The 22,627-nt window shown below is 45.4% G+C and overlaps 1 protein-coding gene across 1 annotated transcript in view; it reads left to right on the forward strand.

Annotated features, from left to right (window-relative positions):
- SHROOM3 (shroom family member 3) overlaps positions 1–22,627 on the forward strand; it is a 297,712-nt gene that overhangs the window by 14,684 nt on the left and 260,401 nt on the right. The gene's annotated exons all lie outside the window — the stretch shown is intronic.

The following is a 22,627-nucleotide window of genomic DNA, read 5'->3' on the forward strand; positions in this document are numbered from 1 at the left end:
AGAGGCCTAATTCTTCGAGATGACCATAAGGATGTGGTTGGTCTGTTCAGTGGATGCATCCCAAAGGCTTTGCTCCGAATGGAAGGAAGTATGCTTAACTCTAATTATGTGGATTTTTATATTTATGATTGTAAGCCTAGCCTTTAATGGCTGAGCCATCTCTCCAGCCCTTATGTGGATTTTTAAATGGGCAAAATCAATCACTGGTGACAAAAATACGAACAATGGGATTGTGGTTGGTGAGGTAATGGGACTATTCTGTGTCTTCCTGTTACAGGCTATCTAAGTGTTTGTTTGAAGTCATTGGATTTATGATGACCATGTTGGTTGAACTAGGAACTAGGAGACACACCTTTGGGCTTGTCTTAGAGGTTTAGCTGAGGAAAGAAACCCCACTCTATGTGTGGATGACAACAGCCATAGGCTGGGCTCCTGGTCTAATACAAAGGGAAAGGCAGAAACCAAGCTGAGTGCCAAAGCCTACCTCTTCCTGCTTCTTGACTGTAGAAGCAATGTCCCCCCCAACCCCCCCAAAGCCCCCCCACGCTCCTGCACTGTAAGTCTTCAGACTGTGAGCCAAAGTAAACCTGTGCTTCCTTCAGTGCTTTTGTCAGGTATTTTATCATCCTAACAATAAAAGTAATCAAACTGTGCAGAGACGGCGCCCGCTTTTAATCCCCACACTTGGGAGGCAGAGGCAGGTACATCTCTGAGTTTTTTGAGGCTAGCCTGGTCTACAGAATAAGAATAAGTTCCAGGGCAGCCAAGGCTACACAGAAAAAACCCTGTCTCAAAAACAAAAGACAAAATAAAAATAAACCGTAACCTTACATTTGTGCATTTTACCGCATAGAAGTCATACTCTAGCCACTAAAAGGAAAAAAATTAAGAGTAGGCCTATGCTAAAGATAGGAATTTAATATAAGATGAGAAATTTTATTTTCTTTTTCTTTACCTCCTTCTCTTCCTCTTCCTCCTCCTCAGTAACCCACACACAGACTTCCACACAGTGCTGAGAATTAAACTCAAACTTCACACATTCTAGGCAAGCATTCTATTACTGAGCTACATCCCCAGCCCAAAAGAACTTTAATTTTAATTAATGAAGGCAAAAATTACATTTAGATAATTCTGGGACCAGCAAAGATAAAATCTGAATCCATTTGTTTCCTAACACCCTCCCAGAGACAGAGGGGTGGGGAGGAGGGAGGTAGCGAGCACTAGATGAAGAAAAGATTTAGATAGAAAATTTGAGCGAGGGAGAGATGCTTTAGTGGGTAAAGGAATCAGCGGCCAATCCTAAGGACATGAGTTGATCCTCAGAGCCTGTGTGGCAGAGGGAGAGAACAGATCCGTTGTCCTCTGATTTCCACACATGAGCTGTGGCTGGCACGTGTATATATACACACCACACACACAGGCAGGCACATGCACTTGCACATGCACATGCACACGAACATGCGTGCATGTACAAATAAATAAATATAGTATGATTTTGGGGGGGGGGGCCAGAGACAGGGTTTCTTTGTGTAGCCCTGGCTGGCACACTGTAGACCAGGCTGACCTCAAATCACAGGGATCCGTGCCTGCCTCTGCCTCCTGGGTGCTGGGATTAAAGATGTGCGCCACCATCACCTGGTTTATGATTTTATTTTATTTTTTAAGTAAAGTGAAAGCCAGGTTCTTTTTTGGGGAGGGGTGAGGTGGGGGAGTTTTTTGGTTTTGTTTTCTGTAGTATCTAACATTGTACATATATATTAAGCAATGATTTCTGATTATCTTAATGACTTCCCTTTCCTGCAGCAATTCCCTCACCTAGTGATGGCCTTTGAAATTTGGGAAAATGTATTATTTAATGATCACCCATTATTTCCCCTTCCCAAATGCACATATATATATACTTAAAAAGAAAACAGTAATTTTTTTTTTTACTGAGATAGTATCTCCATGCCATGTAATTGCCCACTGCAATATGCTTTTGAAGTGTCATAGCCCTATTTGTCTTTAAAATGAAAGATCCTGTGTGTGCTATGTACGCAAGTATATGCTCACGGGCACCATGACACATGTGTGGAAGTCAGAGGGCGACCTTGGCTGCCTGTCATTCCTTGTCTCCGACCTTGTTTCAGACAGGGTCTCTGTTGTTCGCCTCTGTATATGCCAGGTCAGAGCCCTTGAAACTTTTGGGCAATTCTGCCTCGACTTCCTGTCTTGCTGTAGGAATGCTGTGACTACCGACACACGCAATTGCTTCTGGCTTTACAGGGGTCCTGGTCCCCAGTTCCCCATACTCCTATATATGCCTTTTTAAAATGCTAAGCATTTTTGCCAGCCATGAGACAGTGGGGGTGGGGGATGCTTTTGAGTTTTGGGGGAAGACTTCATAGGGGGATCCAGGAATGATATCTCCTGGCAATCCGTGGAAGTTTTGAGAGCAGGGTTTAGTCCAGTGCCTGTGAAAGTTGAGTTAAGCTCTGGAGCAGGAGAGTCCACTCGGGGGGTCAGCAGCAAAAGAGAAGAAGGTGGCGGTAGAGAGGGCCCCGCATGGCAGTGACTCATTTGGTCGTTTAAAAAATTGCCTTTTATTCTTCTTCCTGTAGCTGCTATAGAATCCGGGAAGACTGGGAACGTTTTCTCTTTATGCATTTAATTGTAGTCACAGACCGTTGTCTCTTCGGACACAAGCAGTAAAGAAAAGCAGCATCTGTGACTGGTTAAACTGGGGAAAATGGGAACTTAATCTCTGGGTTGCTGTTTGGATCCTATTTAATTATAACCGGTGCGGTATTGTACAGTGAGAATGCGCTGGGAGGGTGTTAAGGCTGGAGTTTTCAAAGACCGCATTCCTCATTAGACCTTCCCCATTAAGGCATGCTTGAGCAATGCCACACAGCTGAATGCTTGGGATTTTTCCCCATCTTGTCACAGTCTGAAGACAAAGGATTCTTCCGCTTGCCAAGGTTCCCCTGGAGCCTAGGTTGAGCTGCTGTGACAGCCCTTCGGCGGGGAGTGGGGAGCTTTTTATTCAGCCTTCTGTCAGGACTCATTCACTAAATAGGATGGGGTTGGAGCCCTATATGGAGGACCCCCTGCCCCCTCCCCTCCCCCAGCAAAAAAAAAAAAAAAATGGAGAACAATGTTACACAGCCAGTGCCTTGCATCCTGTTTCTTTTCACAAATGCCGAGTCATGATGCAGAGAAGGACCAAATTCTTCTGGTTCTAACTTCTTCACAGACAGAACCCCAGCAAGCAACAATGCTAGCTAACGTTGCCCCGTCCCTGAGACGCCACAGGAGCTGTACAGGGAGCTAGCTGTGAGTTGCTGCCTTTGATACAGCGAGCGCCCACTAAGGGCGGACTCACAATCCTGCTGGCTGCCAGTCTCTCCCAGAACCATTCACTTTATCTATGAAACGCGCATCCGGTACCTCGACTTCTCATTCCCGAGCATGGGGTGAGGGGAGGATCCGCCTCGGGTTATGACACATGCAAAAGCGTGTCATCGCACATGCGAGAGCATGTATGAAGTCACGCTTCCTATTCATTAGCATTCCAACAGAATTCAAATTTAGAGGGTCTGAGTGTGTGGTCACTTCTGGGTGAAGTGTGTACAGACTTCAACTATCACCAGAAGAGATGGTTTCTGAATCTAAGGGGAAGAGATACAAGAGATATAATGCAAGGCACAGGGCTGAGGGCTACATTAACTTGAATGGGACTTTTTAAATCAAGCTTAAGATAAAACTCCCTACTTCCTACCCGGGAATGGTGAATGCAATGCTCTGGATCACGTGTCTCTCCTGCGATGATGCTTGGCTTGACCAACATCTTAACCAGAAGTAGAATCATGCTGGTTGGCTCACAGCTTCAGCGAGGATCCCTTGCCTATGAGCATCTCAGGCCCTGCATTTACATGCACCCCAACTGCATGTAAAAAAAAAAATTTTTTTTTTTAAGGAATCATCCAGGAGATCTATCTCTGCTTATATCTGGGAGGGCATTTCCCAAAAAAAAAAGTTTAACTAAAGAGAAAGGACTCTCTAAATGTAGGTGAGACCATCCCATGGCCTGGGGTCTGAGAGTGCATAAAAACCAAAGATGGAGTAGGAAGGAATGAGATTCAGCATCCTTCCGCCCCGCCACACTCCGCCCGCCCCCCGCAGCCCTTTCCCTGTCCCCCCAGCTTCCTGGCTACTAGGCAACCTGACTTGGTCAATATGCCTTTCCCTCTGCGATGGCCCATGCTTTCAAACCAAGAGCCAAAATAAACCCTTTCTTTCTCCACTCATTTATGTCGGGTGCTCTGTCACAGCCGTGTAACTAATACACCCTCCGCGCACCCTTCTTATGTTGGAACCTAAGACCCCCTGTGAAAATACTAAAGAGCAGAGTAGAGGAGACGGCGACAAGGGCGCCATCTTCATGAGCGGAAATAGCTCTCTCATTTAAAAGGGCCCTAGGGAACTAGCCAGGCCTTTTGCTGGTTCTGCCATGAGAGGCCACTCAGAAGGTTGTGGTCACTAAGGGACGGTTCTTGAACCTGCGAGCCTGCCGATGCCTTCATCTTGGGGTCTCAGCCTCCGGAGCTCTGAGGAAGCAATTCTGTTGTTTGTAAATCATTCAGTCCTGGGAGTTTGTTTATTTGTTTTATTTTTCTAGATAGCTTTTCTCTGTGTCATCCTGGCTGTGCTGTCCTAGACTTACTCTGTAGACTAGTCTGGCCTGGATCCCACAGCGATTCACCTGCCTCTGCCTCCCGAGTGCTTGGGATTAAAGGCGTGAACCACCATGCCCAGGCTCAGTCTTGAGTATTTGGTTGTAGCAGCATAAACAGATGATGGTAGGCATCCATAGCCACTATTTATTCATTCATTTATTTATTTATTTATTTATTTCTCTCTCTCTCTTTCTCTCTCTCTCTCTCTCTTTTTTTTTTTTTTTTTGGTAAAACCCGGAATAGCACAGCAATTGATCACAAGCTACAGAAGTAGACTTTGGGCTAAAATCTGATGTCTGTCGCTTGCTAACAGTTCATCTGGGACAAGTTATGAAACCACTATGCCCCCCCCCCCATTCTGTGTTTACAAAGCCATAAGTATTGTTTCCCCAGAACTTCGGGCAGGAAGATGAAGAGTTCAAGGTCACCCTTGGCTACATAGAGAGTTTGAGGTCAGCCAGGGTTTCATAACATCCTGTCTCAAAAGCAAACAAAGTGGTAACTCGCTTAGACTTAAGGCCATTGTGAGCTTCCGAGCAGTTCACAGAGGTAAAGCTACGGGATGGTAGCTAACACAGTGTGAGTACTGTGGGATTGCCTAGTTAATCGGAAGAGGGCTGGGGACAGATGGAGAGAGTCATATGAAAAAACAAAATGGAGAAAGTTGTCATTAGCAGAAGGCTGACAGGTAATCCAGGAAGCCAGACGGACAGGCACAGAAACGCAATGACACAGACATAAAGAAAAAAGCACTTTCACTCCTGTCTTGTGATCTTTTGAAGCCACAGTTATCTTCTGACATCAGAGACTGTTCGTTAGTTCTCTAGGGCTGAGATAACAGAATATTGCAGACTAGGCATTTTAAAGAATATCAGATTCTCAGCCGGGTGTGGTAGCGCACGCCTTTAATCCCAACACTCAGGAGGCAGAGGCAGGCGGATCACTGTGAGTTCGAGGCCAGCCTGGTCTGCAAAGCGAGTCCAGAACAGCCAGGGCCACACAGAGAAACCCTGTCTCACAAAACCAAAAAAGGAGAATATCAGATTCTCCCACAGCTCCCGAGGCCCCGCTGTCCAAGGCAAGGCGCAGCAGACTGGCTTTTCTTTGATTCCCCTTGCTTGGGTTTCAGGCGGCTTCTCACTGTGGGTCTCTCTTTGGGTACTCATTTCCCTGGGAAGTCAGATTGGATTATGAACCAACTTCATGACCTCATTTATAATTTAATTCTTTTAAGACTCTAGCTCCAAAAGCCAGGCGTGGTGGCGCATGCCTGTAATCCCAGCACTCAGGAGGCAGAGGCAGATGGATCACTGTGAGTTCGAGGCCAGCCTGGTCTACAAAGTGAGTCCAGGACAGCCAAGGCTAACACAGAGAGACCTTGTCTCAAAAAACCAAAAAAAAAAAAAAAAAAAAAGACTCTAGCTCCAAATATATTCACGTTCTTAGATCACGACAGTTGGAACTTTATAGCTTTAACAGGATTTTACAAATGCCCTTGAATTTGTAGGAAATGTGAAATTAGCCAACAGTGATGAAAGTTGCCAAAAGCAAGAATGGGTCTAGTAGTGGTAAGATTTGTTTAGGGGCCAGAGAGCTGGCTCCGTGGTTGAGAGCACTGGCTAGTCTAGAGGACCTGGGTTTGGTTCCCAGCACCCACACAGTGGCTTACAACTGTCCATACTCCAGTCCCAGAAGATCCAACACTTTATTCTGGCCTCCAAGGGCACCAGGCATATATGTGATGCGCATACATACATGTTGATATCCACTCAAAACCAGTAACTAGAACTCATTATAGAATTCATTAAAAAAAACACACGCATAGGAAATAAAAATAAATATATATGTAAAGATTTATTTCAACGATTCATCATACAGCCATCAAAATATGCTTGACTTTTTTTTTTTTAAAGAAACTCAACTTTCCTGGCAAAATCAATGATTTTTTTGCTTAAGTCCACAAAGTTTATTATTATTTATTTATTTATAAAACAGGGTTTCTTGTCTCCCAGGTTGTCTTCAAACTTGGTATGAATTTCTAATCCTCCTGCTTTTACCAGCTGAGTGCTGAAATTATGAGTATGTGTGGCACTGCGCCTGGTTTAGGGGCATCAGGGACCAAGCACAGGGCCTTGTATGTCCTCACCATGGTAACTGAGGTTTATTCCTATGCCAGAAGCAATGAATATGAGGGCTAAGCATAGAGGTGTTCATGTCTTACCTGGGCACACTTTATCAAGAGATGGTCCAGATCTCCCATGGACCTGGATAATAAAAAAGCAGGAGCCTTGGCCCAGCCCCTGGCTAGGAGTATAAAGGCAGGTATGCTGTGGTGAGCCCCGAGGCTGGTTTGAAGGAGAAGGTAACCTGAGGTGTACTGTGGATGAGATTCCTCTCACTGTCATGTGTGATTCCCTCAGCTTGTCCTGCGAGAGCATCAGCTGCAGTTGGCACGGGCTGGCTGAGTGTACCGTAACCCATGCGCATTGCCCATGGTGAACACGCCTTTTTGCCTAGGCCATTCAAGCTCAGTGGGAGCATTCGGAGCCAGAGCGCCAACATCTTTAAAGTCTTCAGTGTCGGCAGTATTCTTGGGGACCCACTTGAGGGCTTCAGTTTGCCCTTCCTACAGCATCAGCTCTTTCTCCACATCCCACTTGTGGTGATTAGACCAGTTCCTAATGGTCTTGTTTATGGTACGGATGCACCAAAGAATGATGGGAGATGACCGCAGAGTGGCTCCCATAAGGGAGATGTGAGCCCAAACTTTACTCCCCAAGCACTATGCCTCTTCTTTTTGACCATTTCGTCTCCTGTGGTGTGTTGGTCTGGGAATTAGCATCCGTTCAAAACCGATAGCCACACTTCATCAAAGATTCTATAAAATCCCTCCTCAAAAAAGGCAAGGACTTCACTAGAATCTGATAACACAGCTGATCCACCTCACTCGCTCACAGGGAGAGATAGTTTGTCTGTGTGGATACACGGCTTACTCCAAAGGCTACTTAAAGGGTAGGCTCTTCAGGTCTCATCTCCACACTCCACCCCCCCCATCCCCCCTGCCCCCCCCCCCGCCCCCGCCAGCTAATGAACCTGCGGGTCTGCTGCAGCCTTCCCATCATCTCATGCAGCTGTGCCCACCCCCAGGCCGTTGCTGGCTGAGTGCCAGGGGATAGGCAAGCCATGCTGTCCAGCAGGTGGCCTGTGCTCTGGGGCGCCCCCATCATCCTGGCTCAGATTTTCTCAGATTCACCCTTCAGGTCAGTGACTTCTCTGTCTTTTTTTCTTCTCCCTTGTCTCTCACTATTGTGGTCACATGACCCTACCCATCCCCCACCCTTCCCGACCTCTCACACCTTTGTGCTTTACAGCTGTTTATCCTGATGTGTCTTTTGCACATCTAGTTCCATGGTCTCTGTTCTTAAAAGACCTAAATTGATACAGGAGCAACCACAGGAGAAAGAGAGAAAGACAGAGGGACAGAGAGAGACAGAGTGACAGAGCGAGCAAGCCTGAGGAACACGGAGGCAAGTTTGCTAACATATAAAAGCATCAGAGCTTTGAGAGGCATGGTTTTCCTTTTTCTTAATAATTGTTTTCACTCTTTTCTTTCTTTTTTTCCTTTCAGTCTTTCTTCTTTTTTAATCGTTTGTTTGTTTTTAATACCCTGCAAGAAGGCAGTGAGCTGGGCAGTAACTACAGTACTGCCCACGGCCAACAATATATTTTCTAAAGAAACAAACGATATATTCCACATGTAAAATATTTGAATAGAATTGAAGCTTTTTTTTTTTGTCTTTAAAAATGTCTGCACCCTCAGGAGGAGCATATACATTTTTGATATAATTTCTGGCTGGTAGTCATTGGTTTGCTGTTTTTATTTAGGCTTTGGGTGTGCTGAGCACACACCTTGCCACTGAGTTACCTTCCCCGCCCACTCTGGGCCACTGAAGATACCATGTGGATCCAGAGCAGAGGCTAAACTCTGAGAAGGGCAGCAGCAGCCTGGCCCCAGGATGTGCACTCATTGGCCGATCTTGCCTCTCAAGACCTTACTCTTTGCTTCTTGCTTTGTGTAACAAAGTGTTAATGCTTCAAAAATGACAAATGTGAGTTTGTGCGGTGCTCTCGACAGACCGATTGGAAAACAGCAGCAGCAGCAACAACAACAACAAAAGACTTTTCCTCCCTTCAAAGATCAGCTAAAATTGAATATGGTTTTGTTTGTCCTTTGTTGCCTGGGCGCTGGGGTCAGACTGTCGTCTGACCTAAGCAAGGCATGATGGACAGTTCCCAATGAGCATTATTGGGCATTCTCACAGCCTGATCGAACAGCTGGAGGCAAAATCGTTTTTTCTCTTTTCCCACAGCACCTGCTCTCAAGCTTTTATCCGTTTTTGTGTTTTAACCTGCTCTGTGAATTTTCAAGACGGTACAACTTAATTGCTTTTAAGTGAACTGGAGATTTGAATGACAGTTCTATGTGACAGGAACCATGAGCAGTGTCTATATCCTCAGGCGACAAGCCAGTCACTTCTGAGAAGAATCCTTCTTACTTAGGACAGAAGTCGGGGGTCCCCCCCCACCCCCGCTGTTTCCTAGATGGGTCAATAGCTTCTCATTTGGTAATAGTCCTGCGTTTAACTATGAAAGAATCTGAAATATTCATCTTGCGATGGCATCAAAACCGATGCCACACATCAAGAGGAACATTAAAGAAATACTCAAACTAAGAACAACTAACAGTGACCAGATCCTAAGGGAAAAGAGAAATCTATTTAATTTTACAAGGTAGCTATAAGAAGAGATGGAGAGAGACTTTGGCCCCTTGGGGACTGAACATCCCGTAACAAGATGGGCTTAAGGGCAAGTGAGATCAAGATGACAGACGAGCCTGCACCCCTGTCAGACAGTGAGACAGAGACTAATGAATGCCAGTTCCGTTCATGCTTTTGGGGAGGGGGAGGTGTTTGAGACAGGGTTTCCCTGTGTCACCCCTGGATGTCCTAGAACTCACTCTGTTAGACTAGGGCTGGCCTTGAACTAAGAGATCCACCTGCCTCTGCCTCCTAAGTACTGGGATTAAAGCCATGCACCTCTGCCACCACCCAGCCCCTGGGGACATTATAGCCATGGTTTTGTTGTTGTTGTTGTTGTTTTTATGCATTATTTTAGCCCTCCCCCTCCCCTAGACCATAAAGGTAAGCATGTTGTCTCAATTAAAAAACAAAACAACAACAACAAAAAAACTAAAACCACCCTATGTAGATCAGGCTTTACTCTGATTCATGATCCTCTGTGCCACCTCAGTTAGCATCATCTCAGTTTTTTTGGTATTTTGTTTGTTTTGGTTTTTCAAGACAGGGTCTCTCTGTGTTAGCCTTGGCTGTCCTGGACTTGAGGCTGGCCTCGAACTCACAGCAATCCACCTGCCTCTGCCTCTCAAGTGCTGGGACTAAAGGCATGTGCCACCACGGCATTATCTCAGTTTTATCAGTGACCAAAGTGAAGTTTGAGACAAGTTCTCTGAGCTGCTGGCGATGACATGGTCCCCATAATCACTCGATCATGGTCTGTCTAAGATCTAAATCTATCGTGTGTGACTTTACGGAAGAAGAACTGTACAATATGGAGGATAAGGCAGGTACTAGTAGGGGGTCCAGCACTGAGACCACTGGGCAGTGGCCAGGGCCTGAGCAGTCAACTTCAACCAACTCTGAGGGGCTCTGAGGACAGTCACCACCAGAGCTGCCACTGGTGATGTTCAGGGGACTCAGTGAGGAGAAAGGAAGAGACTCCATATGGAATGATAGTCCTAACATTCTATTATTATTATTATTATTATTATTATTATTATTATTATTATTATTATTGTGATAGTCCTAACATTCTATTATTATTATTATTATTATTATTATTATTATTATTATTATTATTATTATTATTATTGTGATAGTCCTAACATTCTATTATTATTATTATTATGATAATCCTAACGTTCTATTATTATTATTATTATTATCATTCATCATCATCATTATCATTATTATTTATACAGTGCTCTGCCTGCATTGTGAGCTTGCATGCCTGAAGAGGGCACCAGATGCTTGAAAGCCATGGTAGGAAACATCTCAAGAGAGAGGGGACCCTTCTTTAACTACAGAACCAACTCGGGAAGCAGACCGCTGTCAGAGCTGTAGCACAATCAGCTTCCACTTGTGGGTGGTAAACGACGTGCCGAGAAAAATATAGTGGTTGAAGAAAAAAAAAAAGTACAAGGCCATTTGTTTAAATGGTTGTTTTGTTTTGTTTTGTTTTCATGGGTGGGAGTTTTCTGTGAGGTTGAGAGCGCATCGCTGCAGTTTACAGGATACTCCCTGGAACAGGCAGGATCGGCCTAACTAGGAAATCAATGTCACGACCTGATAAATGGCTCCTACCTTCAAGCGCTAATGAAGCCCTTGGAAAACATGTCCCCACTTAGTGAACGAGGCCGCAACTGCCAAGAAACCTTTGCCAAGGATCTGTTGTCTAGGCCCAGGCTGAATTGGTTATTTTGTTAGAGTGCTTGCCACCAAGCCAACCATGGGCAATTTAGCATATCACATTTGGGCCAGAATTTAATTCACCTAATACACTCACTTTTGTGTGCCCTGAAAGAGACAAATACCCTGCGAGTCAGGTGACGGCTGCCGGGAACGACAGCACCACAAAATATTAATGCTAACGGTGAGTTCTGGAGAATGGCTGCAGAGACAGCTCGGTGTTAAAGAGTGTGGACTGCTCTCGCAGAGGGTCTAAGTTTGGTTCCCAGAACTCACACCAGGCAGCTTGCAGTTGCCCTATAGCTCTAACTCCTGTGGGATCTGATGGTTTTGGCCTCATACACATACACACATAGTTAAAATATTCAAAATAGAAAATAAGCTAGGGGCTGGAGAGATGGCTCAGTGGTTAAAGCACTGTCTGTTCTTCCTGAGGTCATGAGTTCAATTCCCAGCAACCACATGATGCCTCATAACCATCTATAATGAGATCTGATGCCCTCTTCTGGTGTGCAGGTATACATGCAGGCAGAACACCTTTCATGTAATAAATAAATCTTTCTTTTAAAAAGCTGATCTAAAAATTAGCAAGAATAACAAGTTTCTGTTTTATGCATTTACATTTTTAAGCTTATTTTTATTTACTATGACTACTAGTGTATATGTGTACACATAGGATGTATGTAGGGGCATGTGTGTGCCATGATGCAAGTTGGTTATCATATGCTCCCATGTGGGCTCTAAGTCAACTCAAGTCAACGAGCACTTTTACTACTTAAGTCCCATTACTGGTCCCACCATGTGTTTTCTTGATGTATATGTTATATTGACAACAACATTTTTTTACAATTTATCTTAATAAGAACAAAAACTTGTAGCCAGGCGTGGTGGCGCATGCCTTTAATCCCAGCACTCTGGAGGCAGAGGCAAGTGAATCACTGTGAGTTCGAGGCCAGCCTGGTCTACAAAGTGAGTCTAGGACAGCCAAGGCTACACAGAGAAACGCTGTCTCAAAAAACAAACAAACAAACAAACAAAACCTCACAAATGGCCTTGGTAGTATGCGCCTATAATCCTAGCACTCAAAAGGTTGAGGCAGGCGAACTGTTGTAGGCTTGAGGCCCTCCTAGACTGTATAGAGAGATCCTGCTGAAAAAAAGACAGAGCATATTCCTAAATAAAACCTTGACTATATTGGCCTAATAAATTGATTATACACATTAGCATAGTAGTGCAAAGTATACATGTGTGACTTTATTTCAAAGAAAGAGGTGATAAGTATTGTTTGACTATGAAAGTGGGATTTTGATGTTTGTCGTTTCTTCTTTCCTTTATCTTTTCCCTCAGACAGGGTCTTGTGTAGCCCAGGTTGAGCTTCGGCTAGCTACATAGTTGAGAATGGCCTGACATTGCTGAGCTTTCTATCCCCACCTTCCAAGAGCTAGCATTACAGGCATTGTGCTTGCTTTATGCAGCACCAGGGATCAGGCCCAGGCTTTGTGCATGCCAGGCAAGGCCTCTAGCAACCAAGCCACTCCTCAGCCTCATGGTTTTGGTAAGGTCTTTCACTGGCCCAGAACCCGCCAAATAGAGAGGTTGGGGATTTCCCTATCTCAGCCTCACTATTTTGTTTTCTTTGTTTCTCTCTCTCTCTCTCTCTCTCTCTCTCTCTCTCTCTCTCTCTCTCTCTCTTCTTTCTTTCTTTCTTTCTTTCTTTTTGTTTGGTTTTTCGAGACAGAGTTTCTCTGTGTATCCTTGGCTATCTTAGACTCTGGGTAGCCTTGGATATCCTGGATGAGCTTTCTAGACCAGACTGGCCTCGAACTTGCAATGATCCACCTGCCTCTGCCTCCCGAGTGCTGGGATTAAAGGCTCGTGCCACTACCTCCCTCTTTCTTTCTTTTTTTTTTAATGTGGTTCTGGGCCTTGAACTTGGATCTGCATGTTATACAGCAAGCACATTACCAACTCAGCCATCTCTTCAGTCCTCTTCTGCTATTTTCTACAGTGTTCTGTGGAGCCCTTGCTGCTTAATCAGTACTAAACAATGCTATTCTAGGTCTTTCCACCCTAGAAGTTCCCTGACATAGTCCTCTCCTTATTAGCATTTTATCTTTTTAATTAACTTTAAGGTTTCTTTTGAGATATAATTGCATTATTTTCATATAATTTCAATCATATAATTGCACTATTTTCCCCTTTCTCCCACCAGCTCCTCCCATGTACCCCTGTACTGTTCTCTTTCACGTTCATGACTTCTTTCTCTTTAATTGTTGTTGGTGCATAGGAGTGTGTGTGTGTGTGTGTGTGTGTGTGTGTGTGTGTGTGTTCCTAAATATGTAAAAAAAAAAAAAAGTATATCATGACGTCTCAACCCTAGACAAAGAGCTACAGGCAGCCAAGGGATGCTGATAGAGGAGAAATAGTCTTCCCCAGGGAAGAGCGCACCAATTGTTTGTCCAATACCAAAGGGTCAGCATTCTCTTTTACTGCACCTTGAACGCCATGGGCATACTGCACAGTGTGAGAGAGTTGTGCTAACAGAATCCCTCTAAGAACTGGGCTGCATGCCCAGGGCTACAGGTCAGGGGCAATGGAAAGTTTGGTGGGGATGGCGGGGTTTGAACCTGAAGGCAGCACTTTCTTAGGGTTGAAAACTTGAAAAGACTTGGTGACCTAATTAGGTCCAAGAAGCTGTGTCCTGAGTACACAGGAGAGGTGACCTCTTGCCCCTTTCCTAAGATCCAAGGCCATTTGGCTCAGTTCTGGGACCCTCTCCAAACTCTGGCCTGAAAACTATAGACGTTTTCTATAGTGTCTCAAAGGCTGCTCGGTCCATTATTGCGAGACTTGGCCTCCGAGCATCAGGTTACTACAGTTCGTGTAAACCAGCTTAGTGGCAACAGAATCTAATTCACCTCTAGACTTTTCCCCTTTAGTGGAGCCCTCCTGTTTTCCTGTTTCTTGGTTGAAGAAGAGCTACAAAGGATGGTTGGACCTGTTTGCTTGTCAGTTCTGCTTACCGACCCACAACAAGCCTGTGTAATCCTTTTCATTTCTTAAATAATATGTGTGTGTGTATATATCTATATATCTATATCTATCCATATACAATTTTACTTGTTTTTGTTGGATGAAATGAAATGCCTTTTCTCTCTCTCTCTCTCTCTCTTTTCCTTAAGTAGACATAGCAGAAGATTAAGAATTAGGATCAGTAGCCTGTCCTTTCATCTCTTAATCCTCCATGTATAACCTTGTGCATTAGGTAATGCCTCCAGGAATGTGCTGTAGGCTTTCTGTGACATGTAGAAGTGTGAGGGAGCTGGGACAGGCTTGCCTACCGTGTCTGTGAGCCTGGAGGTCCTGTGGGTTCAGAGAGATAAGTGAGGATTAAAGATCTAAGAGACTGTTCATGAAATATATCCACACTGGTTCTAAGGGCTGAAGCAAGCCTGAGAGTCGGGGGACAATTCCTAAATGGCATGGGATTGGAATGCACAGAGAATAAAGGGCAGCATCCCCCCTTGGGGCACTCAGACTGTTGCCCCTTGAAAGCTACATGGAACACAAAACACTTTCTGATTTTTGCTCAGAACATCTACATGTTCAAAGTAATTTTTCTTTTTCTTTTTGCATGGAATTGGGCTTTTTTTTCCCTCTTTCTTTCTTTTTTTTTTGTCTTGTTTTGTTTTTGTTTTTGTTTTCTTTTTCAAAACAGGGTTTTTCTGTGTAGCCTTGGCTGTCCTGGACTCACTTTGTAGACCAGGCTGGCCTCGAACTCACAGCGATCCGCCTGCCTCTGCCTCCCGAGTGCTGGGATTAAAGGCGTGCACCACCACCGCCCGGTGGAGTCAGGTTTTCATTGTTTCATTCAGTTCTCCTCCCTCAGCCTCTTCAGTGCTGGGATTACAGAAACGGGCTACCATGCCTTTATCAAATATATACTATTGTTGGTATGTGCACATATGCATACTGAGAACCTATATGCACATTTCTTCTGGGGTTATCTATAATTGTTCTTGGAAGTAAGTGAGATATAAATATATGTGGTAAAGAGCATACGGTCAGTTAGGCTTGCTGGGACACACCATGTAACCTCAGCACTCAGGATGCTGAGGCAGGAAGATTGTGAGGCTGAGGCTGGTCTGTATAACAAGACTCTGCCTCAAAACCCAAACCAAAGTCCAAACCAAACAGATGTTATATGTTGGCTGCTTCTCTTTCTGTCCATAAGCTTCAATAAGCGTTTTCTTCTTCTTTTTGCTTGCTTGTTTGTTTGTTTGGGTTTTTTTTTTTCCAAGACAGGGTTTCTCTGTGTAGCCTTGACTGTCTTGGACTTGCTTTGTAGACCATGCTGGCCTCAAACTCACAGTGATCCACCTGCCTCTGCCTCTCAAGTACTGGGATTAAAGGCGTGCGCCTCTGCCGTCACCACCACCACCTGGCAGCATTTTTTTCTGTATTATGGTGACACTCAAGCTCATTTTCAACAAGGAGAACAAGAGAACAGCACAGAAGAAGAAGCAAACAGAGTCTCAGAAAGCCCATCACAGCTCGGCAGAAGCAGCTGTTGGCTTTTTCCGTCCTTTCTAATAGCAGGCATCTCACTCCTTAAGCTGTAGTTGAGACCAGCTGAGTTGGAGGCCCAACATCTGTTAGCAGAAACCAAGAGACCTGTGGTTATGATCTGAGCTCTGAGCCTCCACAAATGGACCTGGCATTTGAGAAAAGAGACAAGCGACCATTTTTCACCCCTCTACCCACCACCTGCTCTGTTTTCTCTGCTTCCTTTTGAAAAAGCCATTCTTCTCTGCCCAGCCTAGCTGATGTAATGTATGCATGCAACTTAAATAACAATGTTAGAAAATTACATTCATAATATAACTTACATTCATTATAATGTAATGAATGTAACTGCCCAAGGCCTGTGAGGAAATAAGAGTGCAATGCGGGTGACAGCCGTGTCACATAGAAGAACCCATTCCCGTCCCAGGTCACAAGGGACACATGCTGTTTTCCACCCTGTGTTCTCAGGATCCAGGTGTGGGATGTTGAATGCAGGCCAGCCACGCCTAGCAACTTCCTCACTCAGCGCCTTGCCCTCACTCATCCCTGCTGCCTGCAGATGCTCTGGGCTTGGCACCTCTTCTGTGAGAAAAGGGATTTGTAATTCTTTTGATTAAAGTTGGTATGGAGGGTTAGAGGACAAGAGACAGCTTTCCGACTGAGTCTTTCCACTGTGTATAAGTTGGTTTGATTGGCTGTTCGTGTGGGAAGAGCTATTTGCTTTTAATTTCTATCTTTTTAATATTTATTCATTTATTTTATGTATATGAGTGCTCTGTTACAGACCGTTGTGAGGCACCATGTGGTTTCTGGGAATTGAACTCAGGACCTCTGGAAGAGCAGCCAGTACTTTTAACCACTGAGCTACCTCTCCAGCCCTGCTTTTGATATTTTTTTGTTTTTTGTTTTTTGTTTTTGTTTTTGTTTTTTCAAGATAGAGTTTCTTTGTGTAGCCTTGGCTGTCCTAGACTCACTTTGTAGACCAGGCTGGCCTGGAACTCACAGAGATCTGCCTGCCTTTGCCTCCCAAGTGCTGGGATTACAGACGTGCGCCACCATACCCTGCTTAAAGCTTTTATTTATGTGTATTATGAACCGGTTATGAGCCACCATGTGGGTGCTGGGAATTGAACCTGGTTCTTCCAGAAAAGCAGCCAGTGCTCTTAACCCCTGAGCTGTCTCTCCAACCCCTTTCTTTGCTATTTGGAATATTTGGAATATTTTACTTCAAAAAGAAATATTTGGGGATATAGACATTCATAGTTTTTTGTTTGTTTGTTTGTTTTTACTTTTTATCGATTCTCTGTGAATTTCACATCATGTACCCCAATCCCACTCACCTCCCCGTTCCTTCATACCCACCCTTTCTACCCTTGCAACCTTCTCCCCAAAAGATAAAAAGATCTCACTGTGGAAGCTGTAGTGTGTCACAGTGTGTCCCACAGTATACCATCTTGTCCACACATCTGTACTTGCCAGTGTTGGTTGAAATGAGTCATTGGTCTGGTTCCAGGCCTCTGGCTTCTACTACACCATCAATACTGGGTCCTTACAGGGACTCTTTTCAATATGCCGTTGTTGCTCTGTGTCGTGGAGATCCTGCAGCTTTGGCTCTGTAGGACCAGCCCCTTCACTGGCTCCAGCAGTTCATAGACGGGGTAGATGTTGGGGTGAGCCAAGTCAAAGCCCTGGATCTGGGCTGGGGTGGCAGCTGATCTGGTTAGCTGGCCAGCATTTCTGCACCCACATCACAGGACAAGCTCTGCAGCACTGCCCCCCAGCTAGTTCACCCAATGCTTCAGCCAGCCAGCAAGGGGCTGGCTCACCTGAAACCCTCCCATCCCCCACACCCCCAAAGAGGACCAGCTCTACTGCGCTTCCTGGTTGAGGCCCAGTCTCCCTAGTGCTGCAGCTGGTAAGAGGTGGGGCCAGCTTTCCAGCTCTTAAACCTGCAGAGCCAGATCTCCCACTATGCTCAGGTGAGGGGTGGGGCCAACTCTGCACAGCCGTCAAGACATCAATCTGGCCCCAGGCCGCAGCCCAGACCAGGAACATCTGCCTGGCCTTTGGGGGTAACAGACTCCCTCTGCTGCAAGGCCATGAAGCCAGATGTGGCCCTTAGTGGCAGCACAGGCCAGGACCCTACCATGGTCTCAAATGGCATCACCAGCTACTCACGTCAGGCTGTTCCTGTATCCTCGAGTCTCCAGCCCTGCCTCTCTTCACTGTGCCCATCCTTCTGTTTCTCTACTTGCTCATCTTAGTGGCGCCTGTGGCCAGTGGGTGTCTGAGGTTGTCTCTGGGGTGCTAGGCCCTACTCGTGCTATGCGTGACACCAGTGTCAGGTTGTGGTCTGCTCGACCTGTCGAGAGGTGACCTTGGAGGTGCTCTTCTTGTGACAGCCATAGTTTTTCTCTCGGTTTTTTGTTGTTGATGTTGTTGTTATTTGTTTGTTTGTTTGTTTTCCCTGCAAGCTCCTGTGAATGGCGAGGTAAGCTTGTTCTTTTTGTTGAGGCTGTGATGCTTGCTTGCATGTGGAGGAGATACCAGTAGTGAGCATCCAAGATATCTAGCTAGCATCAAGGGCCTGGGAGGTGGTGGGCCTGGCTTTGGCCCCTTTTTACAATGGTCCAAGAAGCCGTGACTTTGGAGACTGATACCTCGGCCCTGACCATGCTCTGCTCTGCAGGCATCGTCCACCCCTCCCCCAGCCCCCCAATGCATTAGGCACCCTCTCTTTGTTCGGTCCCAAATCATTTGAAAAGAAGCTAAAAGGAAGAATACTGGAATCTGGGACTCCACTTGTACTTATTGCTTAGAAGACATGGGCTGCTTCTGTTTTCTCTATTTGTCAGAAATAGGTTATAAATTGTTAAAATAACAACAAAAAATACAATTAAGTAAGAACTGGCTGGGGGCGCAGTTCAGAGTTAGAGTGTGTGTGTTTTGTAGTTGAGTCTCTGACTTCACCCTCAACTCCCTTCCTAGAAAGAAGTCAAGCAAACAAAATAGAACAGGTGATTCTGAGGAATTCCTTCTGTACTGGATCCTAACAGGCTCATGGTTTGGTCATTCCCTCTCCTTCCCCTACCCTCTTTGCTTTCCTATTCAACTATTAATGGATTTTCCCCCTCCCTTATCTTCCCTCCCTCCCTCCCTCCCTCCCCCCTTTCTTTTGGTGTTTACCGTTCTTGCATGGGATCAGCTGCCTCCTCAGCCTGACCTGAGTGAGCACTAGTGCAGCCAGGGCTACATAAAGAGACCCCAGCTCAAAAAAGCCAGAAGCTGGGGTGTGGTGGCGCACGCCTTTAATCCCAGCACTCGGGAGGCAGAGGCAGGTGGGTTGATGTGAGTTCGAGGCCAGCCTGGTCTACAAAGTCTAGGACAGCCAAGGCTACACAGAGAAACCCTGTCTTGAAACAAACAAACAAACAGGCAAACAAAAGCCAAGAAGAAGCTGGGAATGGAGGAGGAGGGGGGAAGAAGAGGAGGGGGAGGAGGGGGAGGAGGAGGAAGAGGAGGAGGAGGAGGGGGGGAAGAGGAGGATCAACCTTTGTATGAGAATCAGTGGCTTCCATCTCTGTGGGTCAGGCTGGGCATGAACACAAGTTTTTCCACACACATGTACACTTACTTTGCTACTTATATCTGTCTCAAAAGCGCAGGCAGTTCTAATTTATTCCTCATAATTCTGTGTTTTGGATATGGATAGCATATGCACCTGAGTGTAACTGAAGAGGGTGTCAGATTCCCCCTCCCCCTCCCCCTGTGGCTGGAGTTACAGGCAGTTGTGAGCCGCCTGGTGTGGGTGCTGGGAACTGAAATGTGGGTCCTCTGGAAGAGACATGCTGGCCCATACCCTCTAGTTGTATATTTAATGGACAGTTCAGGAAGGCCCGAGCAGATAGTAGGTAAGTCAGTACATTTAGAAAAAGTTATTTGAAGTAGGTAGAGAAAGGTTATTTATAAGTAGACAATATTGTCGGTTTATAACATGACTTAACTATCTGAGTAATAGAATGAGGCTGTGGCGTTCATCTCAAAGCTTTATCTTGGAGGTCCTCATAGGTGCTGGCAGTAGCTGGTGGTTAAAAAAAAAAACTATATAGCTTGATTGACAGGCTGCTGTCTAAATAGCAATATGTTGCTATATATTCAAATCCTGGAGGTTGCGGGGGAAGTGTAATATGTTCTCACATGGGAGGAATATAAAACGACGAGGGGATTTGGTTGGGGGAGGAACTGGTGTCTCCAGTGCAGCCAGGACCACCCGTGTGACCATGTAAGTTTTGCTCTGATGGCTCCTAGGGGCTCCATTCACACGCATGCCGGAAGGAATGACACCCCCTGTGGTTGTGCAGTGCCTCAGATCTGGCAGTAATCTTTTATTTGCCAATTTGGAAACATTTCCAGAACTTTCCCTTGTGAAGGACAAAAGTCTGCTGTGTATCCTATACACTTTTCTATGAACTGTTTAGCTTGTTCTGAGTAACTACTTTGTAACTATCTATCTGGTGAGCAAGGGAGTGCGAGCTTTGCTGATTTAGCTCAGACATCACAAACGTCCTCAGCTTAAAGTGTACAGACAAGAATTTTAGTACATCCGTGTAGTAGTGCGATATTACTGTAATCAACTTAACATTTGGCTTTTCCCTCCCTCTCTCTCAACCCCACATCCATTGGCACTCATCCGCTGTTTTCCCTCGTCTGCAGTTCCTGGAAATCACGAGTCTGGGTTCTGTTCCCTATCTATTTGCCCGTTCTGGGCATTTCATATGGATGGAACCATACAATGTATTTCCTATATGAACAACGACTTCCACTGAGCACAGTGTTTTCATGTCTGTTCACAGTGAAGGGGGATATAATCACACTGCATTTATTTACCGCCGGGTTATGTTCCATTATATGGCCATGCCACAATTTATCTGCCTATTCGGTCAGAGCGTGTAAAGTGTAAATTGCCTCCCCTCCCCCCTCTGCCTCCCCCCCCCCCCCCCCCCCCCGGTCTATGACTAATGCTTACTATGAGCATTCAGAATATATCATGTGGATATTTGTTTTCTGGGGTATATACATAGGAAAGTGGTTGTACTCTGTATTTAAAGCCTTCTTGTTAATGGTATTTGTATACTTGGCTGGAGGCTCAGCCTCCCCCACCACCACCACCATGCCTACACATGTTGTGAGCCAGTAGGTGAAGCACAGAGAATTGAATTGTACTAAATGTTTGGTCTCGTTGGACAGGGTCGTACTTACATTGAATTCACCCTGATTTATTGCTTCGCTACTGCACTTGGAACAGAGACAGTATTCACTCCCGAGCTAGAACTATAGACTGGAAACAGAGGTTCCCTGTTTTCGTTAGTCAACTCTCAAAGGATGGATGGAGCCAACTGCAGAGTATTCTAGGGCTCGTGGTCTCTCGTTCCTCACCATCTCTCTTTCTTTGGCTGCTATGCTTTCCAGTAGTACCATTTACTGAGCTAGGAGAATGCGGTTGATTTTGGCCAAGTATTTTTATAGTCTCTGAGTGAAAATAATGTGGGAGAGATGTGTCAGCTTGGCTTTTATGACCATTGAAAATTGTGTTTCTTCTCTTGAAACTCTAAAGAAGCCACAACCCACTTCTTTCTCCTTTTGATCAGTAGCGAGAAGTGTGCTACTAGCATTCTTATTTTGTAAGGGTGATAAAAGCAACTGCTAATCATTTGGAGGCAAGTTACTTCATACACACACACACACACACCACCACCACCACCACCAAGTAGAAATAAGGACAGTCAGTTTTGGTTTTGTTTTGTTTTGTTTTTTTAACAGACAATATGTTCATTATATTGATTTTAAACACAGGCTCTGAGGTTACGAATTTGTAACATGAATTTCGCCTTAGGGTTGGCATCTTCGGAGCAATATACTTTCAGAGGTCTGATCTTGAAGGGTCTGTTGAAACTGTGAACGGTATCAACACTCTTCCTGGTGTCGGGCACATTTAGTGTACACGCATACGACAGGGATGTGAGTGTGGTTTGACTCCTAAAGGGAAGATTGTCTCATCAGAGAGGAGTACTCAATGGGCTCCCTGCAAGCTAAGAAGTTGTCAGACCTTGAGAACTTGAAGCCTCAGCCCCACTGAAGCCAGCATTTCCCCATTTTCACTCTCCCTAGACTCCTTGCTACACAATAGCATTGCTTGATTCATAGGCTGCCCCCAAGGTTTTGAATAGAGAGCGGTGAGGAATGTTCAGGAAGTGTTCCAGCAAGCCATCAAGACTATTGATAGGTGGCCAAGGCCTGGACAAGAGTGTTAGGAATAACAAGAGCTCAGTCTTGCCTAGCTCTCAATCTCTGTCAGAGATTGCACTAACCCCATGTGGGCCTACACTCGGGAGATTCTCACAGTAATCCTCGGAACACAGGGAGTATCTGGGCGAGAGTGCTGAAGTGCGGATGGTCTCAGGACCTGCTTGAGATCATGTAGTCACGCTGTGAACCCAGGTGGACCCAGTGCCCATGTAGATCAGGAACTCGGAAGTGCTTCTCTGCCTGACCATGGTGCCCAGCCATAGTTCTGGGGGAGAGGGGTAGGCAGAGGCATGGTTTCCAGCCAGCACTTTGCCAGTGTGAGTCAGTGACCTGGGCTTTGTTTTGGCCTTTTGCTGCTTGGACAAATTAAAAGGTCAAAAGTCTTAGGCCCATGGCATACTTCCATGGCATGGCCAGTTTGTGGAAAGCAAAATTTTTTTAAAAAATCAAATAAAGAACACCTAAGTCTTAACATATGAAAATGCTAGGTCA

Source organism: Acomys minous (assembly GCF_964271855.1).
Source record: "Acomys minous genome assembly, chromosome: 15".
NCBI lineage: Eukaryota > Metazoa > Chordata > Mammalia > Rodentia > Muridae > Acomys > Acomys minous.